This window comes from Topomyia yanbarensis, chromosome 3 (genome assembly GCF_030247195.1).
Source record: "Topomyia yanbarensis strain Yona2022 chromosome 3, ASM3024719v1, whole genome shotgun sequence".
Lineage (NCBI taxonomy): Eukaryota > Metazoa > Arthropoda > Insecta > Diptera > Culicidae > Topomyia > Topomyia yanbarensis.
In genome coordinates this window covers 199,000,347-199,027,430 of record NC_080672.1, presented here as the reverse complement: position 1 = coordinate 199,027,430, position 27,084 = coordinate 199,000,347, and the positions used below count along the sequence as shown (strand labels likewise).

Below are 27,084 nucleotides of genomic sequence, written 5' to 3'. Positions count from 1 at the left end.
TGGCTGAACCGAATCGCTCAAACTTGATTTCAAATGAAAAGTATAACGCTCCCATAAGCTGCTATTGAATTTTTTGTCGATCGGACTTCCGGTTCCGGAGTTACGGGTTGAAGAGTGCGGTCACCCAGCAAATTCTCATATAAAATGGTAACACCATGATGTCCAAATGGTGTAATACATATCAAAAAGGGTGCAAAATAACTCGGATTTGCGGGTCTAGATCACTAATGATCATTTTAAGCAGCTTTGACCACATTGGCCACCTATGACGGTTCTTGATGCCATCAGGTACTTTCCAAGTTCGTAAGTTAATCTCACATCTTTTTCTCAGGTAATTCTTGACCGATTTTTATAAACTTGGTTTCAAATGAAAGATACAATACTCCCATGGACGGTTATTGAATTTAATTCGTATTTGACATTTGGTTCCGGAGTTACAGGTTGTCTATTGCGACCACATAGGAATTGCCCATATAAACCGATACAATCGTAATACTTCAAAGGTTAAAAATCCATTTCTATTTGCAAGTCTAGATAACATCATTTCTACTTACAAGACTAGATCGCTGATGGCCAATCAAAGATTCTTTGAATATAACGTCCACTATCAACAGTTCCGAAATTTTCGGGTTCTGGACGTATTCCAGAATTAGTCACATCGATTACTCGGTGATGACTGAACCGATTTTCATAAACCCAATCTCAAATGGTGGATATAATATGCGGTTGGGTTTTGCATCATCATCCATCAGCCCCCTCTCAGCTTCACCTCACACCATCTCTTTCTACATCAACCCCCCCCCCCCCCTCCCGCCCCTTTGACATACATTCTCTTCATCCGTCATATACATTTTTAGAGAATTTCGTGCCATAGCCATATATTATAAGTGAATTTGGAGTCGCTCAGCTTAAATTTGATATCGAAAAGATCAGATCAATTCATCTTATAGTGATAAATTGATTTTATCACACATTTTATGATATAAGTTTTGCCAATAGTTAGTAATGAATACGAATGAGAACATAAATAAACTATCCAGTTTCATTATCGTCAATTCGGTCCTTGCGGATTAGATTTCACCATACTTTAGTGAACTGTAACTTTTTTACTACAAATTTTATATTAGATGAGAGAATCTATTTTTACTATTCTTACTATAACTTTCAGCTATCAACTCGGTATCGTTTGTTGGTTTTAATCGACGATTTTATTAATTGTGTGTTTAGGCTAGCCTCCATTCGGTTGATTTCTTAGCTGTATTTTTGATTTAAGTATAACACTTTTTACATTTTAACGACATTCATTTAACTAGAGATTACTGTGTGGGAAAAGTTATGAAAATTTAGATCCCTAGAACTCCAGACGCCTCTCTACTACTTATGCGCAAATTAATAAGTATTGATGCCTTGTTAGCTTAGTGTCGACTATCAGAGATAGTACTTCATCAGCCTTTAACTTCGCAAATTCTGTAGCATAAGCACTCAAGTTAACTAGTTAACTCAATTCTAATACAGTGAAGATCCGTTTTGAACAGCCCTTTGGTGAGTTTTAGGCTGTTAAAACGGGAATATTGACAAAATCGGGACATATATTTTCCTTTCTTTTTAACAAACCGAAGCTTTTAAAATATTCTTCTTTAGTCCCTAGATATAGCTTCATAACCCTTTCCGATTATTTAGTATAAATTTCGCTTAATAGGGTCAATAAAAAAATAAAATTTGTGACCTGTGATTTCTTAGGTCGCAATATCGTCGCTTTGGTCACTGAGCCCAGCTTGTATATATTTGTAAATATTGTTATTTTTTTGTCGTATAAATAAATAACAGTGTACAGTAGACCTCTCCACATTTTTAAAAAGTTTTGAGATATACATGGGTCAGCTCAAATTTTTGTTCAAGGTGTGAATTTAAGAACTTTTGCCAAAAATGGCTTAATTTGGACATGATTTAGAGGTGTCTTGTTTTTGCTATGTTTCCATAAGAAGATCATTTACACTCTGATTTGATAGGCCCTACATGCCCAAATATCATCAAAGGTTGTTCCTTACACATATCTTAACATGTTTTAATAGGTGAACATAGCTCTAATCGCAATAGAAAATTTGTTAACTGAATTTTCATATAGAAAATTATATCAAAACCAAGGAAAATTAGTAGTATTTATTCTTGGTTTTGGCATTCTTTTCTATATAAAAATCCAGTTAACAAATTTTCTATTGCGATTAGAGCTATGTTCACCTGTTAAAACATGTTAAGATATGTGTAAGGAACAACCTTTGATGATATTTGGGCATGTAGGGCCTATCAAATCAGAGTGTAAGTGATCTTCCCATGGAAACATAGCAAAAACACGATTTTTGATTGGAGACACCTCTAAATCATGTCCAAATTAAGCCATTTTTGGTGAATGTTCTTAAATTCACACCTAGAACAAAAATTTGAGTTGACCCATGTATATTTCAAAACTTTTTCAAAATGTGGAGAGGTCTAGTGTACAGTCTATCCCGTGTATTTGACGACGCCTGTTCTTTGTTTATACTTTGAAATTATTGTTCGTAAATGTCTAAGTAGAATTTAAACGTCAAACCGTTACTACTCCGTGCTTGCATATTTGAGTCGCGTTTAAGTTCTGCTTAATAGCCCAGGTTGGTGTCAAATATAGGTTTCGTTATTTATTTGTTCAGAGATTTATTTACTTATTTATTTATTTATATAATTATGTGCTTATTTATTTATTTATTTATTTATTTATATTTGTTATTTATTTTGCTTGTTTATTTATTATTCATTTTGTTATTATATTCGTTATAATTGTTCATTATAAAAAAAATCAAGGAAACAAGTACCGCACATTTAGCATGTCAATACATTTTACTAAAATTTGAGCATATTTCGTGATACCAACCAAAACGATAACATGTTTGTAAACGTCAACCATCATCATTCTGTCATCGCATCATCACCGTCATCAAATGCGGGGTGGCAGGATGCGAGGAGGCGCGGAGGGTATGTGTTGGAAAGTGGACAGGGCAATGATAAAATGTACCGCGAAATCTTAATGCGGTCTCTAATAGTTAACCGGCCCGGAGGAGTGAAGACTAGCAGCAGCGAGTCACTAGATACTTGACCGCGCGTTTCCATCGTAAGAAAAGTCTTGTGATATAAGCTGATCCGTAGGATCTTGTTTTCGCCGTTCAGAACCACCACACGAACGTTAAGGTTCTGTCCGGCCAGTCGAGTGGGATAAGTGTGGTTACCGGTTTGTGTGTAGTGTACTAGTACGAGGCGAGTGCAAGAACGGTCAGTGATTGGCAAGATTTTTACGCCATTGTAGAGGCCAGTACCCAAGTACCGGAGGGTAGGCGTTACGAAACCAAAACGTAACATTTGGCGCCCAACGCAAAATAAAAGAAAAAGTGATTTGTTTCCAAGACCAGAAGCAAATCCCTTTTTCGTTGTGTCTCCCGGAGAAATACAATTCACATTGTTCACTTCATTAATCGCAAAGTCATTGGGTCGATATCCAATCTTGAAATTGATCCTGAAATTTAATTATGATTAGTGCAATTGCAAATTGTTGCGAATGATGAAAAAATTGTATATCTGGCACGCCGTCGTTTGCTAGTGCCTGAGTAGAAAAAATGATCGTTTGTATTGTAAATAGATCATATATGTGTAGCATTAATCAGACTGATTTTGACAAGTACTAATACCATTACATTTGTTTCTTGTCGGGTGTTTGTTTACTTTTGCAGCGGTTGTTAAAATTTGTGTCTGTTGGTTATAATTCTGTTATTTTTTGTAATTTTTTGTTTTGTACAATGGCAATAGCACATCTTATGTTCAGGGCAGCTCCACGCAGTTCGTACCCTGCACCATTTCAGAACCGTCATGTCATCATGCCGGAGTGCAAATGGACCATTGCGAAATACAGTGGTGATGATAAACTGCTAAAACGGAATGAATTCGTGGAACTAATGTAGGCTTTATACCAAACTGAGCATTGTGCGGGTAAAGTTTTTTAGGCTGTGCAGTCGCTTATAAATTCAGCGCTCGATGCCACTCAGATAACCAGCCGAACTAACAGCATTTGGTGTGATTAAAACACACCTTTATTGAACCTGACTAGTCAAAGTGAAAACGTATCAACCGCGCTAGCAAAAACAAATCTTTCTATGAGTTGAAAATCAAGAAGATTTTTAGAAGAATGATGCTTCAGATTGTCGAATGGTGAACAAGTGCAGATTCTACAACAGAATATTAATGTAGACTACAAGCGACAAATTAAGTTTATCCCGATAGTTCTTGACACACCTTCTACCACTGGGAAGGAGGCGGATAGCAATATTGATATTTTGATAGCTCTGGAAACAGCTTCAGGAAAAACAAGAACCACCCCCAAACAAAAAAAAAATCCGCAGTGGTGTCTCATGTCAACCAACATTGAAACTATTCAAACACATCAACTTATCTATCCAGTTACAATCAACTTCCCGACAAAAGCGATCAATTTTCCAAATCACCCAAGTGTATCAAAATTCGTCTATAATTGAAGAAGAATTTCACAGACGGAATTGGTATGAAACGCCCATTCCTTAACAACCAACACATATTACATTTGAGGAAGGGTTTGTCATCACGTAGTTATGTCGAGCAGTCCCGCCTACGCGATTTTCTGACAAACTGTCAACAAAAAAACTGCCCGGTCAAGACACAAAATTGCTAATCATAGATACGTAATTCGTTACTGATTTATTTTCCTTAACGTGGGAAGGTCAAACACAACAAAAAAACTAACAACTCCTAAACACTTCATATTATAATCGTCCATCAGCGCCTTCCAGATTGTCAGTTGCGCAATTCATCCATCTCCAAATAACAAGCGAACACCGGCAGTTATACCGACAAATAAAACAAACAAAATATGGTCAACAAAAAGCATACTTACCAGAAATTGCCAAACATTCTTTTTTTCACAACATAAAAATAATCTGCATTAGCCGCAGCAACGTATGAGTAGCTGTGACAGATCGGATAATAAACAACCTGACGACAGGGTTGTGCTGGGTTACGACGGGGTTACATTTGCCCGCCGCCAGTTTTAAGTCGACTTTACACTCTAAGCGTGAATAGGTTAATTCTGCGAAACTTCATCTAGTTTTCTCTCGCGTGTCGAGAGAGTAAAAGAAGTTCGCAATGAGTTAACCATTTCACAAAAGTAATAGTCTTTCGGACTCTTGAAAAAGAGTCCGGTAAAGCACAAATTTAAATTTAGGGGCCCCTAGCATAATTAAAAGTTAGTGTTTAGTGTTATTTATGGCATGAATGTGAGTGTAAATGAAGAGGAATGAAAGGCTAACAAATTGAATTCTGAGTGAGTGTGTGCGGTATGTAAGCGGTAGTGTTAGATGTTTCGTCCAAGGATAGCCCTTGTGACGGTAATGGTAGCAGAAAGAAATGTAAAATTCCGTCTGATTTCTTTCTGGTAATTTTCCGCCATTTGAAGCGTATCCGATCAATAATTCTACTCAGCAAATGCAGCAACGGCTTTTATTCTGACGCATTATAGGCAATTTCGACAGTGAAACTTTCACAGTTGTTTTGGGATTGATGGAAGGATTGAATCGTTCCTGATTGTGACAGATACATCGGTGAGTGCGCGAGACTAAAAACGGTCAGGCTCACTTCCTTAGAGTCAGACAGATTCCTCTGGCCTTTGGAAAAATCATTCCACGGAATTAAAACTGGCACTCGGGAAGAAGTAGCCGCGTTTGAAGTCGGCATTCATTAAAAAAAAAACCATTTGGGTTTTTTTTAACCGAGTCGGGGAAAATTGTGACCTGTGATTTCTTAGGTCACAATATCGTCGCTTTGGTTACTGAGCCCAGCTTGTATATATTTGTAAATATTGTTATTTTTTTGTCGTATAAATAAATAGCAGTGTACGGTCTATCCCGTGTATTTGACGACGCCTGTTCTTTGTTTATACTTTGAAATTATTGTTCGTAAATGTCTAAGTAGAATTTAAACGTCAAACCGTTACTACTCCGTGCTTGCATATTTGAGTCGCGTTTAAGTTCTGCTTAATAGCCCAGGTTGGTGTCAAATGTAGGTTTCGTTATTTATTTGTTCAGAGATTTATTTACTTATTTATTTATTTATATATTTTTGTGCTTATTTATTTATTGATTTATTTATTTATATTTGTTATTTATTTTGCTTGTTTATTTATTATTCATTTTGTTATTATATTCGTTATAATTGTTCATTATAAAAAAATCAAGGAAACAAGTACCGCACGTTCCGCATGTCAATACATTGTACTAAAATTTGAGCCTATTTCGTGACACCAACCAAAACGATAACATGTTTGTAAACGTCAACCATCATCATTCTGCCATCGCATCATCACCGTCATCAAATGCGGGGTGGCAGGATGCGAGGAGGCGCGGAGGGTATGTGTTGGAAAGTGAACAGGGCAATGATAAAATGTACCGCGAAACCTTAATGCGGTCTCTAATAGTTAACCGGCCCGGAGGAGTGAAGACTAGCAGCAGCGAGTCACTAGATACTTGACCGCGCGTTTCCATCGTAAGAAAAGTCTTGTGATATAAGCTGATCCGTAGGATCTTGTTTTCGCCGTTCAGAACCACCACACGAACGTTAAGGTTCTGTCCGGCCAGTCGAGTGGGATAAGTGTGGTTACTGGTTTCTGTGTAGTGTACTAGTACGACGCGAGTGCAAGAACGGTCAGTGATTGGCAAGATTTTTACGCCATTGTAGAGGCCAGTACCCAAGTACCGCAGGGTAGGCTCTACTAGACCGAAAACGTTGTAAATCCCACTCGACTTAGTGTTAGACACTCGTGTAGAAGATAAAGTTCGCATTGTACCACTCTCCGGGCCCAAAAGTGAAACGCAGGCCTCCGCTACAAATAGGCCGAGTTGCTGCTTCTTCAGGAGTCCCCCGTCGCTATCGTCCGTACGTTACTGCACCACCGTCGAAGCCCGCGCCTCATCGAGCCAGCTGCAAGTCGACCAACGTCATCACGATCGCAACGGTGTCAGAAGAAAGTTTTCGTCGAATAAAAAGCAAGTAATAAATTTGTTTGTTTTTATTAGTAGCCCTTCTGGCTCAAGTCAAGAAATCAAAAAAAAGAATAGTAGTGTTAAATAAAAAGTGTATGGTCTATATATACAAGTTGTGTCGTCCATTTTGTTTACAGTGCATTCCTTTAGGTACTTGTTTCCGCCGAAAATTAATCACGATTCGCTCAGTGACCATAGTGTGGGAAGAAAAGTCCGCCCCAGTGTGAATTTCTCCAGGAGACAACCGTGAAACGACCCTAATAGCTGGTGAGTACAGTGTGGCCCCACCACCACAATAAGAACGTTACGAAACCGATACGTAACAAATTAAAATTTGGATTTTTTTTTCATATTAAGGATCTCTAAGATAAGAAAAATATGCTCAAGAAAAAATTTACTTGAATTCGACTTGGTTCGTCTGCTAGAGCTCATCAAACTACCAACTATCAATTTTCATATGAGGCTGACAAAATCGTGGGCTGATAAAAGCGGGTCTTCACTATAATCTATCAATCGTACAATGTAATGGTACAACAACATGACAACAATGTTAACAACCTCTTCTCGTCTCATTGCGACTGTATTCTTCGCAAAATAGATCTTTGCCACACACGTCCATAACGAACTGGTTTTTTATATACATATTAGGAAATCACTTCAAAAATCGACCTGCCATTTGAGTCCCAGAGGACCAAGTGTCACATACTATTCGATTCAAATCGTCGAGACCGCAAAATGTCTGTGGGTGCATGTGTGTATGAAATAAAGTCGCTCAATTTTCTTAGAGATGGCTGAACCGATTTGCACAAACTTAGTTTCAAATGAACGGTTCTAACGCTCCCACAAGCTGCTATTGTATTTTTTGTTGATCCTGCTTCCGGTTCCGGAATTATGGGCTGAAGACTGCAGCCACATAGCAAATTCCTATATAAACTTGCAACATGAAGATGTCCAAAAGATGCAATACATATTGAAACGGATTTAACATTACTTGGATTAGTGGACCTAGATTCCTAAAGACCAATCAAAGTAGTTTTGGCCATATTGGCCACCACTTAGGAGGTGGAGATAGCGTAGTTGGTAAATTGATTGCCTTGTACGCAGCTCACCTGGGTTCAATTCCCAACCCCGCACATAGGGTTAGAGATTCAATTCTCTAAAGAGATTTCTCCACCCCGACAAAGCGGCGAATGACCCCAGGGGTTAAAACCTTTTATAATAAAAAAAATATTAGCCACCTATGACGGTTCTTGATACTCTCGGGTAACTATCAAAGTACGTATGATAATATCACACCTATTTCTCAGCAAATTGTTAACTGATTTTTGCAAACTTGATTTCAAATGATAAATGCAATACACCCATTGACTGCTATTGAATTTCATTCAGATCTGACTTTTGATTCCGTAGTTACTACGGTTACATAGGAATTTAAACCGAACTAAGGTACCGGGCATATTCCAGAATTAAAGTCACATCGGATTCGGTGATGCCTAGGCTCTCTCACATCCGTATGGTATTTTTTTGTTTCAAGTGTTTCACCGTCGACACGTAGCTCATCAAGTTCGTGGCTGGCAAGCCATTGTGTATAAGTGCAAAGTGTACTAAGAATGTAATGGACATTTCCACAATTATGTTGAACATAAACAGCCTCCGTGCCATAGTTTAGAGACACGAGAAAGGCACAATTGCACCGCTACGTGTATTAAAACAGGTTTTGCCTTTCTCCTATGGAAAGGCTATGCAATCACTCTGAAAACCGGCTTTTTGTCCGAGGCCCGGAGGGCTGAGTCTCTAATACCATTCGACTCAGTTCGTCGAGTTCGGCAAATGTCTGTGTGTGTATGTATTTATATATGTGACCAAAAATATGCATATCGGTTCCTTGGAGATGGCTGAACCGATTTTATCAAACTTAGTCTCAAACGAAAGGTATAACGTTCCCATAGGCTCATTCAATTCTGGCTTCCGGTTCTGGAGTTACGGGGTAAAGAGTCCGGTCACGCATGAAATTCCCATATAAATCGGCATCAGCATGTTATCGTATGCGTATTTGTCTAACAATCGCACATCGGTTACTCAGTAGATAGTATTGCTAGGTTGCCTTTGAATTAAGTTCTGATCCGACATCCTGTTTCTGAGTTGCTGGTTGACAAGTGCGATCGTACAGTAAATTCCCATATAAACTGGTACTGCCATGATACCTAGAAGATGTAAAACTTATTAAAATGCTTGTTAAATTACTTAGATTCGCTTGCCTGTAGTCACTTTGATCACATTGGTCACCTAGAATGTCTCCATGCCCCGGAAATCATGCCAATGTTCATAGTTAATTTCACGCCTATTCCTCAGAGAGCATTCTTGACCGTTCTCCATCATCCTCTATATATGAAGTGATTGGTGCGATGCTTCAATTGGTTGTTATAGGTCGGTTGGTGCGGTCACATAGGAATTTCCTATATACCTGTACATTACTTAAACGGTTAAAAACCACAAAATGTGATTATTGCAACCACAGCAAATAAATTAATTTCGACCGAAGTTCTGGCAACATTGCCCAGACCGACTGTCAAATGAACTTTTTGTTGCTTTGGTTTTGTGTTATTAGTGGATACGCGAAAGTATTGCGAATCTTTTCTAAAATTTAAAATACTTTGACGTTTTTGCCTTTCTCCTATAGAAAGGTTATGCAATCACTCTGAACATCGTCAACCTAATCCCTGCCTGTCATATAACATTCGACTCAGTTCGTCGAATTCGTCAAATGTCTGTGTGGCGGTTCTGGAAGTAACTTTCCAGGATCCGGTACAGATCCACCGGTAGGCTAAGCCGGTGTAACGAGAGCGCGATGGCATCCCAGCTGGCGCTGTTGAATGCGTTCTTCACGTCAAGTGTCACTAACGCACAGTATCGAATGCCTCGCCTTTTTCGTTGGATCGATATCTCGGCAGTCTTTATCACTGAGTTGAGAGCGTCCACTGTGGACTTACCCTTCCGAAAGCCAAACTGGTTGCTTGACAGACCGTCCGTACCTTCTGCGTACGGGGTTAGCCTGTTGAGGATAATCCCCTCAAGCAATTTGCCAGTCGTGTCGATCAGACAGATTGGTCTGTATGCCGATGGGTCGCCTGGCGGCTTCCCGGGCTTCGGCAACAGCACCAATTTCTGCCTTTTCCATCTATCGGGGAAACGGCACTCGTCAAGGCATCTCTGCATAGCTAGCCTGAACATGTTTGGGTTCGCTATGATCGCTGCCTTGAGAGCGTTGTTTGGAACTCCATCCGGCCCTGGAGCTTTGTTCATTGCTAGGGATTTAGCCACTGCGAGTAGTTCTTCATTCGTCACTGGAGCCACCATTTCGGCCGTGTCCGCACTGTCTCGTAGTGCAGGTGGCCAGGGGCTTGTGGCTCGAGACGGGAAGAGTACTTCGATAATCGTCGCCAACCGGTCCGGAGACCGTTCTGGGTGTGAGGAGCCCCCTTTGGTCTTGGCCATCACAATCCTGTAGGCGTCACCCCACGGATTCGCGTTGGCACTCTCACACAGGTTGTCGAAACACGCTCTCTTGCTGCTTTTAATGGCCTTGTTAAGGGCCAATTTCGCAGCTCGAAACACTTCACGGCGGTTTTCTCTTGCATCCTCGGTACGAGCTCTTTGCATCGTACGTCTAGCTCTGAGGCAGGCTGATCGTAGAGCTGCAATCTCGGTACTCCACCAGTATACCGAGCATCTGCCGTTTCTTGGCAGGGTTTTTCTCGGCATAGTGGCGTCGCACGCGCGTGATAGAACAGCTACCAGCGCATCCCCGCTTAGACTGTCGGAATTGGTCTCCAGTCCCAGGGCCGCGGTGAAAGCTTCGCTGTCGAAGTGATTGGACTTCCACCCGCGTACCTGACAGGGATCTCCCGCCCTCGGATGCTGCACACCATAGTTGATCCTAAAGCGGATTGCTAAGTGATCGCTATGGGTGTAGCCTTCGTCTATTCTCCATTCCATGCCTGGAGCCAGACTTGGGTTGGCAAATGTTACGTCAATCCACGTCTCCACCCCGTTTCTACGGGATGTACTAACGGAGCCATTATTAGTTAGCACAGTATCGAGTTTCGCAAGCGCCTCCATTAGCGCTTGACCCCTGCTATTTGTACAGCGGCTGCCCCACTCCACTGCCCAAGCGTTAAAGTCTCCCGCTATGACTACCGGTTTCCGGCCCACTAGGTCTGATGAGAGCCTGTCGATCATCTGTTTGAACTGTTCTATGGGCCACCTTGGTGGAGCGTAGCAGCTGCAATAGAACACACCATTGATCTTGGAAATCGCCACACTCTCGGCGGAGGAGTGTATTACCTCTTGAGCCGGGAACCGTCCTGTTGTACAGATTGCCACCATTCCAGACCCGTCCGACACCCAATTGCCGTGGCCGGCAGGGATGCGGTACGTGTCTGATAAGAGGGCGACATCTGTCCTCGACTCCGAGACCGACTACCACAGCAGCTGTTGGGCTGCTGCACAATGGTTAAGATTTAGCTGTGTGACGTTCACGGCTTTTTCTTATTGGCCTTACCGAAGGGACACGAAGGTCCGCCATAGCATGTTTATGGGCTTGCTTCTTAGCGGTGCAGATAAGGCACTTGTGCGCCTTAGTGCAACCCCGCTCCTTATGTCCCTCCTCGCCGCAGCGACGACATAGTTTGCTCCTGTCTATGCACTTGCACTCGTAGGATTTGTGGCCGGACTCAAGACACCGATAGCACCTATCCACTGAAGGCGGCAGGGGTATGCTAATTGGGCATACCGACCAGCCGATCTTCAGCTTTCCTTTCTCGGTTACCATTTTGGAATCCGCCTTCAATAGCCTGAGGTAGGCTACTTGGGTGCCAGAGGGTCCTCCTCTAAAACGCAGAGAGGCTCGCTCGATTGTCACTTCGCATTGTTCCTTGACGGCTGCGACGACTTCTTCTGCGGTCGTGAACTCGTCCGGATGCTTGCACTGGAGAGTCATTGCCGGCCCTAGCGACCTGACCTGGGCGCCTTCACCAAGGACCTCTTGGGCCAAGGCCTTGTATACCGCACTAGATTGTGCGCCTCGCTTCAGCACCAGAAGCATTTTTCCTGTGTTGGTGCGTCTCACGCTACGCACATCTTGTCCAAGGGCCGAGAGGCTTTCGGCCGCCTTCATCGACTTTAGGACATCGGCGTATTTGTCCTTGTCGGTTTTTAACCACAAGGCCTCGCCTCTGTCCTTGGCCTTCTTCGCGGGCCGCGGTACCTCCGGTGTCGGTGCCGGCTTCTTCTTGGTGACCAGCGTCCAGGGGTTTACGTCCCCCTGCCCTGGTTGCGCCGGGTTGCTGGTACCATCGCTCTGCCCAGCGAGGTCATTCTCGCCCTCGCTTACCTCGACCAAACGGCGTTTGGCCTTAACGGTTGCACGCCGTGTGGTGTCGGTTTTTGCACCCTCGCCTAGCGACTTCCAGGGGCGCTTCGCGTTCGACACCGTCTTGCAATTGCCCTTGCCTTTGCCCTTTGAGGGGAGCTCGGCCGCCGCTTCGAGCGACATGGCTGCTCCATAGAAGGTGAAGCCCACTGTCTGGGTACCTATGTCGACCTTCTCTCTTCCCTCCCTCTTGAGGCCACTGTCTGGGTTTCTCTGTCGGACTTCTCCCGACATTCCACCCTCTTGGCGTAAGCCTGCTGTTCCTGTCTTGCAACACGAACAGCTTTCCGGAGCACCAGGAAGCTCTGTTTCAGCTCCTTGCTTATATTTTGCTTTGCGCTAATGAACTCGATTATTGAATCGAGATGCTCCACCACTTTGCGCATCGCGGATAGTGGCCCGTCCAGTGCGTTGGTAGGGCTATTTCCTACCACTGCTGGGGGGTCACTGGTGCTATCAGATGCAGCAATCGTCGCTCCACTACTCTCACCACGCGGGGGAGACCTCGCCAAACCACCTCTAGCAAAGGGGTTTGGCACCTCCGTTTGTTTTTGTTTTTGTTCATCTCCATGTTAATACCCACGAGTTGCGCGAGAATAAATGTCCGCCACGCCAGAGTTCAGCATTAACGTGGTAAGGGACGCTTACTGTGGGGGTTGCCCAGGTACCCCACAGGCTCCGTTAACGATCATGCATTTTTTCACCCCCTCGATCACTCATCCCTCGGCACGGGTCGTTTCACGCCTTGGAATTGGGATTATGACCTATCTTGCTTTACGTGGTGACCGCGGCCTAAATCATCACAACCATCCTCCTTTACCAGGGCATTGGACCTGTAGCTCTGGTTCTCAATAGTTCTAGGTACGTATATGCAGACATGCTACTATTGAGATCCGTCATTCGCTAGCGGAGTTAAATGTCTGTGCTATGTATGTGTGATGTGCGTCTGTGTGTGTGTATTAGGCCACTAACAGCCATTTAAAGTCTTTTTGGTCACTTTGGCCACCATCATCGGTTCCGGAAGCCCCGGCGGAAGTATCCAAATTCAGAATAACAGTCACATCGGTTTCTCGGAGATGGCTAGACCGAATCAACCAAACTTAGTCTCAAATGAAAGATGTTGCGTCCCCGTAAATGGGTATTAAATTTCATCCCAAACCGACTTCCGGTTCCGGAGTTACGGGTTGTGAAATTTTTCATGAAATTTCAGAAATCGAATTCGTATTTTTGATGCCAAACATCTTTAAAATGCATGAAACGTGGAGATTTTATGTTATCACGAAATTTTTTTTTATAGAAATCGACTTTTTGGGACTTTGCCGACTTCGCACCTTTTTGCCTTTCTCAATAGAAAGGTATTACAATTGCTCTGAAAACCGACTTTTGATATACCATTCGATTCAGTTCGTCGAGTTCGGTAAATGTCTTTGCGTATGTATGTATGTGTGTGTATTTTTTTTTTTTTTTTTTTTTTTACAATGGAGAAGACCTTTATGTCCTAGCCCAGTACACGTGCTAACGGTAGGGTCCAATCTACCACACGGGGTGCACTGGGGGCGTGTCGGACTCGAATGGTGACCAGCCATTAATACCGACTAAACTCCATTGGGCTCCGCCATCATTCCTCCCAGGAACTACCTCTCGGTATTACTTCTGGGGGGATGGCTGTACTAAGTGTACTCATTCACTCTCACTCGCGCGATCATACATCCTGTATGAGGCTTACTTGGGTGCTCTCTCAATCACACTTTGATTCGCTCTCAAACACTCCCACATGAGGCTGACTTTTGTGCTCACCTTTTACGTTCCATGCGAGGCTGACTTGTGTGCTCACCTTACTCATTCCTTGCTAGGCTTACTTTTGTGCTCGCCCTACCCATACATGTGAGGCTGACTTGGGTGCTCACCCTATCACCTGATTCACTCTCAATCGTGCCACTCTATTGTACCTTTGTCACTCCCTCTGGCATCCCATGTGGGACATTTTTCTTAGGCCCCACTTCTGACATACCATGCGAGGCTGACTTTTGTGCTCACCTTTTTCATTCCTTGCTTGCTACCAACCTGTGAGGCTGACTTTTATGCTCACCCTTAACATGCAGTGTGAGACTGACTTGGATGCTCACCCTTTCACTCCTCTGCCACGCCATGAGGCATCGATAGCTTAGTTCCAACATACTACGCTACGACCCTCCCGTCTTGGCATGAGGCAGTCCACTTATACGCTTATACACTCACTCTTCTGTCTTGCTTCGGGGTGGCTGGGTTTACCCCTTGCGCGGTTGCCATTCGCTGCGCCAACCTACCTCGGCATGAACAGACCATTCACTCTCTTATTTTGCGCTTGGCCTTTTTCGCTCCAGCTAACCAATCACTAGTTAGCCGTGCCCGCCGTCTGTTGCTCGGTTCGCCAGATTACCTGTAGCCTACTGGCAATCTGGATGGTAGCAGCCGAGACTGCGTTCCACTTCTCCACCGTTTGACACATCCGCTGGATAAGGGTATCCGGGGTTGTGTCCCAGCCACAGACGTCAAGCATTGCTCTTCTTTCGACGTCGAACCGATGACATACGAACAGTATGTGTTCGGCAGTTTCATCTACACCTGGGCAGTCCGGGCAGACTGGGACCTCCGCGTGCCCGAACCTGTGGAGGTACTGACGGAAACAGCCATGACCTGACAGGAATTGTGTCAGGTGGAAGTGAACTTCCCCATGGGGTCTTCCCACCCAGCTCGATATGCTAGGTATCAGCCGGTGGGTCCACCTACCTTTCGAGGAGTTGTCCCACTCACGCTGCCATCTGGCGACCGAGGTCACCCTGGTGCGCTCGCGGGCTCTTGCACGAATAAAATCTCGAATAAACTGAATAAATTATAGAAATCAACAAAACGAACGAAATAAAAAAGTAAAGCAAAAAATGAAATAATAGGTTTTTAAATTCATGAAATGAGTAGAAAAATAATGTAAACCAAAATTATAATATACACGAGTCAAATTAGATTAGGTTATTAAATAAAAATTAAGATTATATTTAGAAATAGTTATAAGATTAATAGAATAAATTGACTCATACTAACAAATTGAATGAAATAAAACGAATAACTGAACATGAAATGCATAAAATTAAAGATATGAATAAAATAAATCAAATGAATCAAATGAATCACACGAATCAAATGAATGATATGAATCAAATGAATAAAATGAATAAAATGAATCAAATGAAACAAATGATTCAAATGAGACAAATGAATCAAATGAATCAAATGAATCAAATGAATCAAATGAATCAAATGAATCAAATGAATCAAATGAATCAAATGAATCAAATGAATCAAATGAATCAAATGAATCAAATGAATCAAATGAATCAAATGAATCAAATGAATCAAATGAATCAAATGAATCAAATGAATCAAATGAATCAAATGAATCAAATGAATCAAATGAATCAAATGAATCAAATGAATCAAATGAATCAATTGAATCAAATGAATCAAATGACTCAAATGAATCATATGAATCAAATGAATCACATGAATCACAAGAATCAAATTAATCAAATTAATCAAATGAATCAAATTGATTTAATTCATCCAGTGAATACAATGAATCAAATTAATGAAATGGATCAAATGAATAAAAAGAATGGATGAACAAAATGAATAAAGTAAAAAATAAATGATATGCATAAATAAAACAAACGAATCAAATAAACAAAATGAGCTGAAGTAACAAAATGAATAAAAAGAAGAAAATTGGCAGAATTAAATGCATTGATTAAAATGAAAAATTGAACAATGGTAAAAGGTTATAAATTAATATAAAGAAATAAATTGAATCAAATAAATTATTTTGATGAAATGATTGAAACTGAAAAAGTAGTCAGATTATTAAAATGAAGAAACTGAACAAAATGAATAAACTGGAAAAAATGAATAAAATGCATACAATGAAAACAATGAAATGAATGATATGAGAAAAATGCACAAAAGGAATAAACTGATCAGAGTGAATCCAAAGAATGAAACGAATAAAATAAGTAAAATGAACGCAGATGAACAAAACGAATAAAAAGATACGGTATGAAATAATTAATTAAAATGAAGCGTTCATATATTTGAAGCTAAAAACATTTTTGAATTAAGAAAATGAATAAACCGGATTTGAACGAATTTGGGAACCATTGCATCAAAAAGTTTTGAAATGTTTTGAAAATCCCATCTTCTGAGAAAAGGCTAATAAATATGCAATGGACTTTCTAGGGCTTCCATCTTTTTTTTGGTTTTATTCTTTTTGTTTTCATGCTTCTTTACTTGACGGCGTCGTTTTAAGTCATACTGTGTTGCGTTTCGGCTTCGCCTCATCAGAAACCAACACTAACTTATTGTCGGAATAGATTAGCGCCGGCTTGACGCAAATCCCTTAAAACTAAAACACACTTTGTGTTTCAATCGAACGACTGATCAAACGTGATGTCCCGTTCGAGCAGAAGTTCTGTTTATGCCGATGAGACACAGTGAAACCGAAACTTGTCTTGGCTTAGCAGGCCTATGCGAAAGCACTATGCTATATTTCACCCTAACTATAGCATAGTCGTTTTAAGATTATCTGGTGTTTCTACTTTATTGCTGGACCCTAATTATTTATCAGGAATCTGGAACGTTCAATTTGCTTTGGAATTCAAAGTTTACTTTTTGGTCACATATTCCCGAAAAAAAGATTTATGTACAGAATAGAATTTACTGGTCCAGTATTTTAACACGCAATTGAATATAGTAAAGTGAGACAAGGTCACATGTGCTTTCAAGCCCCTTGAACAGAGAACGACAGGGAGAATGCGATTCGTGAATGAGACAGGTAGATATTTCAAAGTTTTTATTTGCATTGAAGTAAATAGTGTAAAATGTCTAGGCTATGTCGATAGCATAAAAGCCGTGCATTCAGTTGATTGCAATGCAGTCTCTTTCCATTCATCCTCATAGCTTTCATATTGTTTCGTTCCGAATTCTCGTGCAGAAAATATGGATAAATAAGTCCTATACAGACGAATACTGTGAAAAAGAAATGGTGCAAACTACTCAGTATATCCAAATATGGACGACGATAAGTTAGAAGACACATTGCAGTTGCATCCCTCATCGAGAGTGGGTACTTTGGGAGACTTCTTTTCCTGGATCTGATTTGTGGATATTTTTGGTCTTTGATCCGTTATTTTTCATGAAAGTTCGTACCAATATAACGAATGTGCAGCTAATACAACTCATGGTTCATTCGTCTGCGCCACGTTCCGTCTTCCATCTGCACGCCACCATAGATGGTACGCAACACCTTTCGTTTGAAAACTCCAACGGCGCGTTGGTCCTCCACAAGCATAGTCCAGCTGTCGTGGCCGTAGAGGACCACCGATTTAATCAGCGTCTTGTAGATAATCAACTTCGTGCGGCGGCGAATTTTGTTCGACCGGAGCGTCCTGCGGAGTCCAAAGTAGGCACGATTTCCCGCCAAGATCCGTCTTTGAATTTCTCTGCTGTTATAATTATCGTCGGTTACTAGTGAGCCCAAATACATGAATTCGTCGACCATCTCGATTTCGTCACCGTCAATCCGAACTCGGGTGGGAGGTTCACAATGTCGTCTCTAGAACCTCTTCCTTTCATGTATTTTGTCTTCGAAACGTTGATGGCAAGACCAATCCTGCTGGCTTCAGCTTTCAGTCTTTGAGCATATATTTCATTCAAAATTCAATAGAGATACGAATAGTTTGAATACCGTACGTGGAATGTCTCTTTTGAAAATTTTCATCGTCAAACTTTCATATTACCCAGTTAAGCCAAACATTTTTCGGATATAACCATGAATTTCCTTAATTATAGTGTAGATACAGGCTTTGAATACAATTGAATTAAAATTGAGTTGATGTAGCAGCAGACAAAAAATAGTTTTGTTTTCTCAAACCTTCGCAATTACAATTAATAAATATTTCAGATTGGCAGAAGATCTTATCACACAACTTAGAAATGGATACAGAAATAGCTAGATAGATGCGATAGAAGAGATAGACAGAGAGAGAAGGAGAGAGAGAGAGAGAGAGAGAGAGAGAGAGATGGGTGGGGGCGTGTGAGGAATGGCAAATGATGGTTAATGCAGTGACATTATTTTTATAGGTATATTATTATGATATATTGATTTCTTTCATTCTTGTCATAATTAATGTGAGTAGTAAAAGGAAAAGAGCTAAATTTTCGCTAGACTTTTGGGCTTCAAACATACAGTTGCTTTCGGTGACGCCACGAGTATAATTATATGAGAAATCTTTTATCTCACTACTAGGTGAATTACTTGTTGATCTGTGTATTGATATACCATCCAACATTTACCTCATGATTGAACGTAATGCCTAATCCAAGAGATAAATACTAGAACTCACTGTTTCTTTATCAACACATTATTTTGTCTTTGAAGTGAACTTATATATTGATTTTTGAGAAATAGTTAATTTATTATAAAGGTAATTCACAAATCGCACACGGTTGGATCATCTTCCCCTTCAGCCGTCTCAGCAGCAGGACAATACGGCAGTACAAAGTTTATCGCCGAATACCACAGTCCAGCGCAACCAACTGTACGTCGCGCTCGCGGTGCATACGTCGCACGCCCGTATCCCCACAGACCGGGACTTGGAATAAAAATCGATGCAGTGAAATTTAAATATAACAATCATCTACATAATGTAATTACATGTTGCTTGTTCTAGAAAATAGACTTTTAGTGTTGCGCGGGCTAAAAGTGATTGGAGAAGACGGAAAAGAACGCTCTTTTGCTGGCCTGTGCGGGGCCAGCCCAGTTTGTTTAGTTTTCCTGTTTAAGTGCTGTTCGTTCGCTTTGTGTGTTGGGTTCACTGTTTCCCGGGCTTGAGTATCGGCCAGATACCGGCGTAAACATGGTCCTTCGAGTTGGATAGACCCCTCAAGTCCACAGGATGGCGCTCCATTTACCGCAAGCCAACTGGTCCGCTTCAAAACGCGCGCAACGATCGCGCTTTTGTTTCCGCGAGCGTCATCGTGATCAACCCGGTTTGTGGGAGAAACTGCAATGGAGACTGTACCCATTTTCCAATACTGCGAAGACACTGATTGAGATCATTTTCCCTGCCGATTTGGAGAATCGGCGACCAGCTGGAGTACTATGAAACAAATCTACCAGCTGTAGGACGCGTTTTCCATCGCATCATCAACGGAAATGGGTGAGTGCAGTTTCATTCAAGTGTGTGAAAAAATCGGTGCTCCTGGTGGTCTTCTTTCTAGCCGTTGACGAGGAAACACAATTCGCGAAAGTTACACACCGACCGCGCTGTAACAGTAGGTCCAAGCAGGACCGATTCGTGGCCACAACACGTCCCGCTTTCGCTGCGATTCTTCGGGACGAGCACCGTTGTGAGCCATTTTCGTCATCACATATTCGTGAGCTCCCTACGACGAAGACTACCAGCCCGATTCACACTCGAAGCCAGCCATATTGTGGTGTCAGATGCCAAATCCCACGTCATCAATTCGCGGCAACTGACGACCGCTTCATTTAATGCAGCACGGAACGCCGGTCATCGTATGTGTCGCCAACAGACAATCGGAACGGCGCGTGATCGTGTATTACCTTCATAAGCCTGCACTGGATTTGCTCTACCTGCATTAGTGTTTCGTGCCCCGTACGCGCACACTGGGCTCGTTAAGGATCTCTGGTGGCCAAAATGCGCACAACGTCAACCCACATACACGCGCGATTCGTTCTTCCTGGAAGCAATTGGCTATACTTTTCCCGTCAAAGACGACCGAAGGACGATTCTCACACACACACACAACTACACACGGATGTCGAGTCACTTTCCGACCTAGGAAGCAACCAAGTGCTTCATATTTCACCGTTGGTGTTTTCTGGACCCATCAAAGGGCGATTTGATGGATTTATGATTGCGCATTCGCCAGAAATCATGCAACCGGAAAGTGACATTCGCCAAATTCTTCACGTCATCCGTCAGCTCACCCGATACTGGATCAACTTTCCGTGGGGTTCTGTTCCTCAACTCACTCCTTGTGAGGAAGGAATCCATCTTTTGCGTGTAATCAGTGCGCGGACGTACTGATTGCACCACAAAGTTGATTACATCACATCACTACACAAAATAAGCAACGACGACGCGGTTTTGTCACCACCATCAACGAAGCCATTGCAACAAACACACCCGCCGGACGAGATCCCGGCCTTCATTCAAGGTATGGAGTCGCCAGACGAGATCCTGGCCCAAGCTCGGGGGAATCGAGCAGTTCCTGAAGCATCTGTAAAGAGCACAAGCCTCGCCGAGTGGGTTCTTAGAACCCCCGGCTGTGACTTGACAATAGGGATCTTTAGGGATGTGCGGGTTAAGGCATATTCTGATGCAGATTAGTACCGTGAGTTAATATCTCTGTCCTTTTCCAATTTTCAGGCCCGAAACTATTGAAAAAACCGATTTAATCCACCTAGCAGTGAGATGAGACATTTCTTACACATTTCACTATTGGATTAGTTTGCAGAACTCACGAGAAGTAGGCACATAAAAATTAAGATTATATTTAGAAATAGTTATAAGATTAATAGAATAAATTGACTCATACTAACAAATTGAATGAAATAAAACGAATGACTGAACATGAAATGCATAAAATTAAAGATAGGAATAAAATGAATCAGATAAATCAAATGAATCAAATGAATCAAATGAATCAAATGAATCAAATGAATCAAATGAATCAAATGAATCAAATGGATCAAATGAATCAAATGAATCAAATGAATTAAATGAATCAAATTAATCAAATTAATCAAATTAATCAAATTAATCAAACGAATCAGATGAATCAGATGAATCAAATGAATCAAATGAATCAAATCAATCAAATAAATCAAATCAATCAAATGAATCAAATGAATCAAATGAATCAAATGAATCAAATGAATCAAATTAATCAAATTAATCAAATGAATCAAATGAATCAAATGAATCAAATGAATCAAATGAATCAAATGAATCAAATGAATCAAATGAATCAAATGAATCAAATGAATCAAATGAATCAAATGAATCAAATGAATCAAATGCATCAAATGAATCAAATGAATCAAATGAATCAAATGAATCAAATGAATCAAATGAATCAAATGAATCAAATGAATCAAATGAATCAAATGGATCAAATGAATCAAATGAATCAAATGAATTAAATGAATGAAATGAATCAAATTAATCAAACGAATCAGATGAATCAGATGAATCAGATGAATCAAATGAATCAAATGAATCAAATCAATCAAATAAATCAAATCAATCAAATGAATCAAATGAATCAAATGAATCAAATGAATCAAACTACTCAGTATATCCAAATATGGACGACGATAAGTTGTAACATTGTAGTTGCATCCCCCATCGAGAGTGGGTGCTTTGGGAGCCTTCTTTTCCTGGATCTAATTTGTGGATATTTTTGGTCTTTGATCCGTTATTTTTCATGAAAGTTCGTATCAATACAACGAATGTGCAGCTGATACAACTCATGGTTCATTCGCCTGCGCAACGTTCCGTCTTCCATCTGCACGCCACCATAGATGGTACGCAACACCTTTCGTTCGAAAACTCCAAGGGCGCGTTGGTCCTCCACGAGCATAGTCCAGGTCTCGTGGCCGTAGAGGACCACCGTCTTGAAGATAATCAACTTCGTGCGGCGGCGAATTTTGTTCGACCGGAGTGTCCTCTAGAGTCCAAAGTAGGCACGATTTCCCACTAAGATCCGTCTCTGAATTTCTCTGCTGTTATCATTGTCGTCAGTTGCCAGTGAACCTAAATACATGAATTCGTCGACCATCTCGATTTCGTCACCGTCAATCCGAACTCGGGTGGGAGGTTCACATTGTCGTCTCTAGAACCTCTTCCTCTCATGTATTTTGTCTTCGAAACGTTGATGGCAATTCCAATCCTGCTGGCTTCAGCTTTCAGTTTTTGAGCATATATTTCATTCAAAATTCAATATAGATACGAATAGTTTAAATATCGCACGTGGAATGTCTCTTTTGAAAATTTCCATCGTCAAACTTTCATATTACCCAGTTAGGCCAAATATTTTTCTGATATAGCCATGAATTTCCTTAATTATAGTGTAGATACAGGCTTTGAATACAATTGAATTAAAGTTGAGTTGATGTAGCAGCAGACAAAAAATAGTTTTGTTTTCTCAAACCTTCGCAATTACAATTAATAAATATTTCAGATTGGCAGAAGATCTTATCACACAACTTAGAATGCATACAGAAATAGCTAGATAGATGCGATAGAAGAGAAACAGAGAGAGAAGAGAGAGAGAGAGAGAGAGAGAGAGAGAGAGAGAGAGTGAGAGAGAGAGAGTGAGAGAGAGTGATGGGGTGGCGGGGGGGGGGGCGTGTGAGGAATGGCAAATGATGGTTAATGCAGTGACATTATTTTTATAGGTATATTATTATGATATATTGATTCTTACATTCTTATCATAAATAATGTAAGTAGTAATTTTTGCGCCATAACTAGTATAACCTAAATCTTGCAAAAGACCTAAATTTTCGCTAGATTTTTGGGCTTCAAACATACAGTTGCTTTCAGTGACGCCACAAGTATAATTATATTAGAAATCTTTTATATCACTACTAGGTGAATTACTTGTTGATCTGTGTGTTGATATACCATCCAACATTTACCTCATGATTGAACGCAATGCCTAATCCAAGGAATAAATACTAGAACTCACTGTTTCTATATCAACACATTATTTTGTCTTTGAAGTGAACTTATATATTGATTTTTAAAAAAAAAAAGTTCATTTATTATAAAGGTAATTCACAAAATGTTCTCAACATCGAATTCCTTGAATCACGTAGATGTGTTTTCATACCCCGATATTCAAAATCGGTTTAGTTTTGCCCCTAAAACACCAGTAAAGCAATGCTCTGTATGAAACAATCTCATTTTTAATTAGTGGAAATTGGTAAGCGAGGACTAAAAAGACAAAATGTCTAATATTTCCGCCGCTCGTGCACGGATTTAGACAATCTATAGCTTGTAAGAAAGGTATTTTTACAAACTTTCTAATTATGTGCAGTTTGTGGGACAGTATTGTATTGTTCGAAAGTTATTTGCAAAAAACCTGGCGTGTTTTGACAAAATCGCCCATATCTCAGAAAGTAAATAACATATCGAAAATCAAAAATAATAGTGTCAAATGGCAACGTTAGGCCTTTCATTTGAAACTAATTTCATTAAGATCGGTTCAGCCATTGCTGAGATAATTACATGACATTTTGTACATACATACATACACACACACACACACACACATACAGACATTGTCTCAATTTGTCGAGCTGAGTCGATTGGTATATGAGACTCGGCCCTCCGGGCCTCGGAAAAAGTTGTCAAAGTTTGAGCGAATCCTATACATTTCTTTTGTAAGAAATGTAAAAACATTTTTTAGTTTTTTTCCTTTTAGGACAATAACACATCCAAACCCATGCGACTTGCACGACTCTAGGTTGCCTTATCAGATCTACCATACACGCAACCGTAAAATAACCTACAGAATAAGTTCTTTTAACTTAAATTTAGGTACTTTTGAGCTGTGCGTCGCTTTCGCACTTATTAGTGTTGTCAAAAACAAAAAGAGAGATTCGACTCAGTCGAAGTCTTCCGTGCAGTAAGGTACTTTTAAGTTGTTTGGGGTATACTCAAAATTAGGTAAATTCAACTTAAATTTAAGTAAATTAAACTCAAGGTTGAGTTATTATTTTTGCCGTAGTTAAATGGAAACTACCTTCAACACGGTTTACCTAATTTTACCTTCCTGCACGATACCACGAGATTGAGTCAAAAGTACTGAATTTTAGGTAGTTTTTCGGTGGCGTGTAGTTTGCAGATGGTAGATAGAATGGCAGGCTGTTAGCGGATTGACAAAGTACCAGATCAAGCTGTGTGGGGTGCTGTCCCAGTTAACAATGAGGCGAACGAGATATTTGCTGATACGTCATTTAGTCGGACAACTGTCAGTTTGTTGGTTGAATTTAATTTGGTTTTTTTTTAATTTGAAAATCAGAAAATAATAATTAAGGTTTAAGAATGATATGAGTGTACTCGTAAGGACACCTGCTATCAATAAATGTGAAAAAATTGGCACAATTTTTCCAAATTAAAGATCCCTATAGTTAAGTACCATTTTTTCGCTCAACAGCAACGATGTTTGCGAACAGATTTCTTATATTTCAGTATTCATCGTGATCGTTACCCACCGCACTATATTCTGTACGCACATCTATCCGGACAGAATTTCGGATCGTTTTATCATGATCGTAGGTGCACTCATCGCTACATCAACGAAACTCTACGATCACCATTCCGACAGAATATCGGACTCCACCCTCTACGAGCATCATCCCTACAGAATATCGGTATGAAATCAATTATAATCACCATGAACGTTTGTGACGTCACGGGATCACCACTCTAGTAGCAGACTGGACCGCACAGAAGTTTTCTGTGATCGCCGTCGACGAGTCACCATCACCTAGCAACACTATCTCCGGACAGTTTTCGGCCCGTACTACGTCATCGCAAGAAACAGACAACACAGCTACACCGCTAGTCCATACCAACTAGCAGGATCGTCAAAGCTACCGACATCATCAATATTCCAGTAGTTCGGCCCATATCACTGGCCTAAACAACTACTGGTTGCATTTTCACGATAATTCAAGGCGGGGAGAATGTTCACGCCGAAGTGAACATCGTACCAGATAATTATTTTGACCCCCCAAATCGACACCAGCAGATAGTGTGCCAAATCGCTTATTTTCACCCCGGTGGCACAGATTAAATTATCCTTCAATTTCGATCAGCTGGCGCACAGGCAAACCGAAGGCAAGCTATCATCATCGTTACCCAGCTGATTGCTGCCAATTGCCACTGGAGATGAACAATGCTTTTTGCAATCCGACGCTTTCCATGCAAATTCGTCGCCGTAGCAGCACCGAGAGCAGATGATCGCACACGGTTGGATCATCTTCCCCTTCAGCCATCTCGTGTCCTGTGGGAGCAGCAGGACAGTACGGCAGTACAAAGTTTATCGCCGAATAACACAGTCCAGCGCAACCAACTGTACGTCGCGCTCGCCGTGCATACGTCGCACGCCCGTATCCCCACAGACCGGGACTTAGAATAAAAATCGAAGCAGTGAAATTTAAAAATAACAATCATGTGCATAGTGTAAATAAATGTTGCTTGTTCTAGAAAATAGACCTTTAGTGTTGCGCGGGCTAAAAGTGATTACAGAAGGCGGAAAAGAACGCTCTTTTGCTGGCCTGTGCGGGGCCAGCCCAGTTTATTTAGTTTTCCTGTTTGGGTGCTGTTCGTCCGCTTTGTGTGTTGTGTTTCACTGTTTCCCGGGCTTGAGTATCGGCCAGATCCCGGCGAAAATAGTCCGTATGTGCGCGCTTGCGTGTGTGTGTGTGTGTGGGTATGTATGTATGTGCAATAGTGTCATGTAATTATCTCAGCAACCACTGAACCGATCTTAACGAAATTAGTTTCATATGAAAGGCCTAACGTTGCCATTTGACAGTTTGATTTTTGTTTTTCGATATGTTGTTTACTTTTTGAGATATGGATGAACACAAAGGGTTTAAAGCAAATAACTTTCGAACGAAGCAATGCAGTCATGTTATGTACACATAGTTATAAAGCTAAAATTACCTTTCAAACAAGCTATAGATTGTCAAAATCCGTTCACGAACGGCGGAGATATTAAACATTTTGTATTTTTATTAATCGCTTACCAATTTCCACTAACTAAAAATTAAATCGTTGCATACAGAGTATTGCTTTACGGGTGTTTTAGGAGAAAAACTAAACCGAATTTGAATATCAGGGTATGAAAACACATCTGCGGATTCAAAGAATTCGATTTCGAGAAAATTTTGTAAATTTACTTTATAATTCCATATCAATATTAGTATAGGGCTAATAAGATTTGAAAACAAACTTTTGTTTTGATGATTTCTTTTAATTTGTTATATTTTCAACCCAGAAGACATTTGAAATTGATTCTACCAAGGGTAAAGATGTTGATTCATGTGTATCTTTCATGAAATTCGACTCGACTGCGGAGTAATGAGCGAAATAAGTTTGTTTATAAAAATCTCATTAGCCCTTTTGAAGAATTGATATTGAATTAATTAATTATTTTTCAAAAATCATTACGCAAGTTTACTTCAAAGACAAAACAATGTGTAAATTTACTTCAAGGTGAAAATTTGTCCAGAGTTGATGTATTTATCCGTAGGAATAAGCATTGCGTTCAGTCGTGAGATAGACGTTGGATGGTATATGACTGCACAGATCACCAAGTATTGAGAAAATAAATTTCTAACATAATTCATACTCATACTCGTAGCACCGAGAGCAACTGTGTTTTTGAATAACAAAATTCTAATGAAAGTTTATTTTCTTTTCCAAGATT

At 40.8% G+C, this 27,084-nt stretch overlaps 1 protein-coding gene and 1 long non-coding RNA gene across 6 annotated transcripts in view; both read left to right on the top strand.

Moving 5' to 3' along the window:
- LOC131690892 (aryl hydrocarbon receptor) overlaps window positions 1-27,084 on the top strand; it is a 1,300,655-nt gene that overhangs the window by 564,774 nt on the left and 708,797 nt on the right. The window lies entirely within an intron of this gene.
- On the top strand, window positions 24,188-25,875 carry LOC131690895 (uncharacterized). Its single transcript, XR_009305649.1, has 2 exons — window positions 24,188-25,018; window positions 25,078-25,875. It is a non-coding gene; the product is annotated as an uncharacterized LOC131690895 (long non-coding RNA).